Source organism: Phaseolus vulgaris, chromosome 6 (genome assembly GCF_051622355.1).
Source record: "Phaseolus vulgaris cultivar YP4 chromosome 6, ASM5162235v1, whole genome shotgun sequence".
NCBI classification, from domain to species: Eukaryota; Viridiplantae; Streptophyta; class Magnoliopsida; order Fabales; family Fabaceae; genus Phaseolus; species Phaseolus vulgaris.
Genome location: NC_143503.1, coordinates 15,616,836 through 15,624,999, shown reverse-complemented (window position 1 = coordinate 15,624,999; position 8,164 = coordinate 15,616,836). Strand labels below are relative to the sequence as shown.

The following is an 8,164-nucleotide window of genomic DNA, read 5'->3' as shown; positions in this document are numbered from 1 at the left end:
GTCTAATCTCCTGAAAAACTGGTTTTTGTGAGAGGTTGTACTTGAACGCATGATTGAGAGTCTTCCTTATCTTAAAATTTGGTTTCTTAGTTAGTTCGCATTGTTCTAATTAATTTCTTGGGCGCTTGATTCAAGAGAGAGGAGATAAGCATTCTCATGGAGAATACGCATGGAACAAAGTGGGTATTGATTAAATTAGTAGACGCATGCTTTACTGGTGAGTTTCAGTTGAATTAGATTGGCGCATGTTCAATCTGTTTTAGCTTTGTTTGAGGATTAAGAAAGGAATAATCTTTAGAGAACCCGTGAGGAATTCAATGGTGGAATAACTTGGGAGTCAACTTGCATTCTTTACTGTTTTAAATCATCATTTATATTTTCCTGCTTAACAATCACAACCCCTTCTATTATTACTGTTATTCCTAATCCTTATTGCTTGCAGATAAGTTTTGAATTTTGTTCACTGGACTCACTATTGGATTCTTTGGGAGACGACTTGGGGTCATCTGACCACTGTTATACTATCATCTTTCTAGCATTGGACAAGTCTACGTTGTATTCATATTAATTTGATAGCAAAACGACTGCTATCAGTGAGCAATGGTTTGCTTTGTCCTATTCTCTTTATTTTTTAGAGCATTTTCCTAATCATCAACATATAAAAATTAATAAATCCAAATGTAAATGTCTAAAAAATGTTTTTGTTATACCTTTGTTTTTGAATTTAGACGGTAATCCACTAATGAAGCCTAATGATCTCTATTTATTCCTTCAGGAGCCTTTGCAATCAATTCATCTCTAGTACGTGTTCCATCATTCCTTTGTTGCCACAATTCTTGTCGGTGGTCTCTTCATTTTGTGTTAAGTGATTTAAGGACATGATTTATATGAACATCAGAATGAATATCAAATTTAGCCTTCAAAACAGTCAACAAATAAAATTAACAATAATTATAACATATTTAAATTAAAAAAAATTTAATTATAGTATAACTTTAGACATGATTTACTTGAATAGTGTTTTTAAGTATATCTTCTTTATAAAATTTAGGAATCTTCCTCCAACTAGAATAACTAATAGGAAATGCATTATGATTTCTTGCAATACTACCTAAGAACCTATTCAATAATGCTCCACCATCTGCAATAGGTTGACCCTCATTATTCCATTTCACAAGAATCCTTTCATTAGGAGGTAGATGCCAAACATCATTGGTTCTTAGTTGTTCTGTGTTTCTCTTTCCTTGCTCATCTATGAAATATTAAAAACATTTGTGTTTAATGGATATAAGACTAAACGGAAAAATAATACTACATAACTATATATAACATTGTATAATTTTAAGTGAGTTACCAGTGATATCAACGAGCCATGCTCTTTTGCGGGCTGTAGGCCTTTGTTGATGTGCTTGCATCTCAGCTTCCTCGTCTTTTTCCTCTTCATTTTCAGAATATATGTCTGATATACCAGGTATTGTTGGTGCAGGTACATGTACATATTGATGTGGTGGTTGAGAATCAGATTGAGGTGTTATTGGCGGTTGAACAATGAATGTAGGAGCAAAGTTCGTCTGACTTTTTGAACATATCCTAACTTTCAAGGTTCCTGAAATTAAATTAACTCAATGAAAAAAAAAAACAATTGTGTCTAATGATGTGAATATTAATAAATTTGAAAAAGAAGTGAACACAAATTACTTGGCTGATATGCAGTTGAAGGTGGAAGGGGTGCTGTTGGAGGTGTAGGGTGAGCATGTTTAGTACCTTCTTGAGGTGCAGATGGAGGTGGATGGGGAAATGGAGGTGGAATACCTTTAGGATTACTTGTTTCAAGTCCTGCATCAATCACAAAATTACAAGTAAATTAAAAATGAATTAATATATTGAAGAATGCAATTTATAGATGACAAATAAATTGTATGAAAGTTTAAACATCTAACCAGGTTTATATGGGTGAGTACTAGGCCTTGAAGGATTACTACTCACTTGAGTTTCTGACTTAGACTTACTTAAGTTTGCAAATTTCATCTTCAAGATTCCTAACAATCAATAAAACTCTTGAAGATGTAACATTACATATTAATGAAAATTAAAACTCAAAATTTTAAATTGAACATATTACCTGGATGAGATGGAGGATAAGTTGCAGATGAACTATTCTTATTGGTTGGTATTTTCTTCATCTTCAGGTGGTCTACAAACAATAAGATAAACACATAAATTTATGCAATTTATGCATCTCAAGGATAATAAACACATATGCAAAGGTAATATTGCTTCACATGCATAACAAGGATAATAATTACATAAATTCAAAGTTGTAGGATAATAAATTAAAATGAAATAGTAAAAATAACCTTGTTAGTTGTATATTTTCTTCCACATCTAGAAATAATGTTTCTACGTTTTGTTGTTCAAATGGCTCAGATTCATGAAAATTGTCTACATCATCTTCAACCATGTTGTACAAGTCTCTAGGCTTTAAATGTACAGGTATGCACCAATTTTTATCAAACTCATCTTCTACATAATACACCATTTGAGCTTCTGATGCCTGGATGTATGGCTCATCATCATCGTTATCACCAATGTGGATCAAGCGTGAAAAGTTTAGTAATGTAAATCCATACTCATCATTCATAATCCCTCTAGAAGTAGTTGTATTGGTCCACATACATTTGAATAAAGCAACTGAAAATCGACCATGGTAGTTTATCTCAATTATGTATATCAATCGACCATAATACGGTACACCTCCAAACCGCATTTGATTATCACTACTACTTGCATAACTCCTTGTCCCAAATGTACCAAACACTCCACTGTTTTTTGTTTTAAGCCAAAGGTCACGCTCCAATATACGAAATTTGAACCCATTAACATTGTAGGCACTATACCGCTTTGCACAATCAATCAGACCCATAGTTAAGAATTTTAAATCATCTGAATGGATACCAGTTGATTCATTCCTTATCTAACAAAAAAAATATCATATGAAATGTAATATATATATATATATATATATATATATATATATATGAATAAAAAAACTATTGGTGTAAATATACATACACGACGTGAAAACCACTCTGCAAATTCTCTATGAACCCTCTTGTCTATCATAGAGGATGAACGTGTGCGACTTCTTAGTTGTCTTCGTAGAGTATCTCTAAATTCCCTATGTTAAACATATAAAATATATAAGTTAATACTGAAGAGAAAATCAATTATAAAAAAAAACACTATAGTTCATAAACTTACTGCAGAAATGGGTTAACTATGGTGCAGTTAGTTAACACATGATGATGTGCTTGCAACTTTTCCTTTGTAGATAGAGTGAAATAAGTAAAACCCCCAACTGGTTTTTCGACTGGCGGGAACAATGTATTTTCATTAGAAGGCACGACTGTAGGCTCATCATTAACATGATGCAATCGATTGAATACAGTCTCAATTCCATCTAAATATCTCGAACAAAAAGTTAAAGCCTCTTCAGCCATGTATCCTTCAGCTATTGACCCTTTTGCTTGTGCTTTATTACAAACATAAGACTTTAATTTTCCTAGATACCTCTCAATGGGATAAATCCATTGATATTGGACGGGTCCTCCAAGCTTGGCATCTTCTACTAGATGCACAATTAAATGAACCATGACTGTAAAAAAAGAAGGAGGAAATAACATCTCCATGTGACACAATGTGAGGACCACTCTACTTTGTAGCTGGTCAAGTTCATCCATTTTTAAAACTTTATTGCACAATTTTCTAAAACACAAACATAAATCAATCAAAACAGAGCAGACTTCCTTAGGAAGTGTATTTCTCATTGCCAAAGGTAGAAGTTGCTCCATCAAAATACGAGTCATGACTTTTCAATCCTCCAAGCTTACGTTGTTTGAAATCAATGCATTTGCTAATGTTACTAGAGTAACCATCTGGAACAATTATGTTCTTCAAAGTTGTGAGAAAGATATCTTTATTTACATTTGTCAGTGTATATATAGCAGGGAGATATCTACCATTTTCGTCAGGCCAAAGATCAGGTCTAATACCCCAAAGCTGTAAATCCTTTTATGCCTTTAGATTGTCTTTACATTTATTTGAACTATTGTTCAACAATGTAATCAAAGACAGTGTTCCAAGAGTTGTATTCGATCCTTGAGAAAAACCCGAGGCACGAACGTTGTGCAAAATGCACCGCAACTTTGGAAATGAGAAATAGAGAAGATGGAAACCAAATTTGAAAAATCAAATAGGGAAAAACGAAAATGAATACCTAATATAACAAAAGCAAAGTGAGAAATGAACCTTCAATTCAGAGGGAAGAATAGAGAAGCTGTAGATGATTTTCTAGGGCAAAAACATAGTGAGAAATGAAGCTTTAGAGGGAAGAACGAAGGAAAAAACGAAGGGAAGAACGTGAGAGAGTTGAAGGAACGTGAGATGATTTTCCAGGGATTGAGAAATGTTTAAACGTGAGAGAGCTGAACTTTCGAATGAAGAATGTGTAAAAATCTGAGAAAGGTGAGAAAGTTGTAGTCTGTGAAAAAATAAAACATGAGAAGTATTGTGCCACCAACAATAGGAAAAAGTAAAAAATAAAGAAAAAGAAAATTATTATTTTTGGGAAAACTATAGAAACTTATCAGGAGTTTAAAAAAAAAAAACTCATGTACTCTGAAAAACTCCTGATAAAATTAATATTTTTTTAATGTATTAGTTCTATTTAAATATTTTTTTTAGTGTATTAGTTCTATTTAAATATTTTTTTTAAGTTAACTTTTATTTTTACTTAGTATCCCAGTCAAAATCACAAATTCGATTCTGATAAAAGTAATTATTAAGAAAAATTATTATAAATATCTCTTAACAAAAGTTTTATATAAATTTAATAGGTGAAGCAATAATCAAATCTTAATCTTTACTCTATTAAATAAAAAAAAAAAAACTACACTCATAACTATCTATTATAATTTTTTGACATAAGTATTTTATCTAAAGTACTGATGAAATACTACTTTATAATATAAAAGTAAAATTACTTCTAATTTTATTCTCCATAACTCATATACACTTGTTTAATTAATATGTACTTGTGTAATTATTTAAGTAACTTTATTAGTGTGAAACATTATTAGAGAAAGTATTAATAGATTTTTTCTTTTTTGAAGAATATAATTACTTCAACTAAGAGAGGAAACGACGATAAAAGATAAAGTAACGGTAATTATATAAATTTTAGTTTTAATTTTCTCATGCAATAACTATTTGTTTGAGTGATAAGTATAAATAAAGTCTAGTGAAAACAGGTCTAATAAAAAATATAACTAATTTAAAGGGCTAAATAAAATTACAAAACAGTATAATAAAGATTACAAAGCACCCTAACTTTATTTTTATATTTTTTAATGCTACAATTTTTCCTAATCCACTTAATCTTCTCTTATATCTTTTAAACGTTATGCTTGCATACATTACTTTAACAATTAAAAAAGATAACACAATCAACTCATATTATTAACTTTTTATCTTTATCTATATACTTATCGTATGGAATTTTATCTCTTTTAATCTATCATATTGATATATACGTCTCTAATTAAATTTAATCATTTATTTTTTTAAAGAGTTTGTGAATATCGTTAATACTTTGAAGAGTTTCTGAATATAACTAAAAACAACGTTATATCATAATTTTATTCATTTATTGCAAATTAAAAATATAATTTATATAATTAAAATATAATTGTTCACCATAAATTGTAATTATAATATAACATATATATTAATTAAACCTTTAATTTATTTTAAACTTCAATTATATAAAATTAAACATTTTATCGTGTACAATAAACATCGAAAATGCCAAATTTTACTTATCTTTCACAGAAGAATATAACTTTTATACGATTTTCACTATTCATTATTATTTTAATGATATACTTTTTTCCCAACAAAAAAAAAAGAGAAAAGTTAAAACCCGAAAAAAAATAAAAGAAAAGGATATTTCCGTTGCCGGGAATCGAACCCGGGTCTCCTGGGTGAAAGCCAGATATCCTAACCGCTGGACGACAACGGATTATTGATAGAATGCTTGGAAAACTATTAAACAACATAAGAGTTACCAAGTATATCCAATATTTTTAAAAGTATTTTTTGAGGTTCAACTTTTTTATTTATTTCTTGTTTGCTTTTAAGTTTTTCTTTAAATTTTGAAGTGGACAAATTTTTGGTTCTTCAAGTATTTTTTATAGTTGTTTAAAAAAAATTATTCAGATGGTACTATAAGATGAAAATTATGTATTTAAAATTTAACAATATATTTTATCTTAACTTCTACGTACACTATATTTCATTTTTACCCTAATAATTGGCTAATGGATGAAAAGTCTATGTGTTTACTTTTGATAAATTAAAGGGATAATTTTATTTCGAGAGATTAAAATTAAATCTTGAATATTTTAAATGGATTAATATATTTTAACTTAAAACTCTATCGTGATAGCAGAGTCAAGAAATATTTCTAAATTTCTTAGCATTATTTGTAGATATTTTAGATTTTACTATTGACAATTTGCATGGGAGTCAATATTTGCTACATTTTATTTTATTTGGGAAAAAAATTATACATTTATATGAATATATAATTGTGGTTTATAATTAGGAAGGAGTAATTTGAAGAGAAAAGAAACTACAAAACTTGTTGAGGAACGGAACATGAAAGTGTTTCATAAAACCATAAATTACTATTCACGTTTAATTTAATCAACAATTTATCCTCCATTTTTGTTATTGATTTTCTCTCAATTTAATAATTAAAAATAAGTTATTCATTAGAACTATTAGAATAAAAAATAGAATTAAGGATACAAAAGTTCGCTATTCAAGATTTATTAGCTAAATTTTTGCTAGTATGACTTCTTTCAAAAAAATTATAAGATAATTTTTTAATACAAACAAATAATATTAATTACAATGTATTTTTTAAATATTTTAAACTTTTTTTTATATAAAAAAATATTTTAAAAATATAAAGTTAAAATTGATTTTACTCCCTAAATTTTCATGTTGACATGACAATCGCTGACGTGTTTGTTATAATATTATAATATAGTCTACACTAGAAGTTCGTTTGGAACATCAGAAAAAAGTTATCGTCGTCTTTCGGAAAGAACTCATTACAATAGTTTGCTTACTATAAATATTTATGTGGTTTAAAGTTTCGACTAAGGACAAAAACCAATTTTGCATTATAATATAGGGACGAAAAACATATTTAACCCATATATATTTTAATATATATATATATATATATATATATATATATATATATTAATGTCACTTTAATTAACTGCATTAAAATACTTTTATAAATTTTCACTTAGGTTTTTAATATTTTTTTGGTGAAATTCAAAGTAAATATAAACCACATTGTAATGTTTTTAAATCAATTCTTTATAGTTATATAGACCTCAAGTCTATTGAGATAACATCACCAGGGTCAATCATCGCATTTGAAATATTGTCCACTTTGGAGCTTAGTCACAATTTTGTGCTTAAAAGGCCTCAGAGGATTGAGAGAGAGCTATACTTAAATTGTCATTGGTCTCGTCTCTAAGTAATGTGGGACTATTTGGTGTACTGGAATAAGACCCTCAGTCGAGGGCTAAGGGAACGAGAATTCATCTTTGGAACCACTTTTCCATTTTCACAAACGACACCAATGTTTCAACCTCAAGCTCGTTGAGATAATATCACTAGGGTCACTCACTGCATCTGAGGTATTATCCGCTTTGAGGATCGGAATTCCGTCACGGGTTTTTTCAAAAAAGGCACCTTAGAGGATTAAGGGGAGAATGTGTATTGAAATTTCCCTTAACCTAAACTCCTAAGCAGTGTAAGACTAAAATTTAAGTAGACATCACAAAGACCTTGACAGATGTGGTCGTCGGATTTTCCTGGGTTCCCTTGGGGGTTTGTGGAGTTTTTCCCAAGGAAATTGTCGTGGTGCTGACTTCGTCTCCTTTCTTGGCACTGCAGGAGGTGCATCGGTTAGAGGAGGTGCCCCAAACTTTATAATCAAAATTATTGCCCATGATTTCTACATAAAAAGACAAATAAAGTTAGTCACTTACTCAATAAGTTCAAAAAATAAAATATAAAA

The 8,164-nt window shown here is 29.5% G+C and overlaps 1 non-coding gene across 1 annotated transcript; it reads right to left on the bottom strand.

The window, feature by feature from the left end:
- Window positions 1-6,007: 6,007 nt before the first annotated feature.
- On the bottom strand, window positions 6,008-6,079 carry TRNAE-UUC (transfer RNA glutamic acid (anticodon UUC)). Its single transcript has one exon. It is a non-coding gene; the product is annotated as a tRNA-Glu (tRNA).
- Between the last annotated feature and the right edge of the window lie 2,085 nt (window positions 6,080-8,164).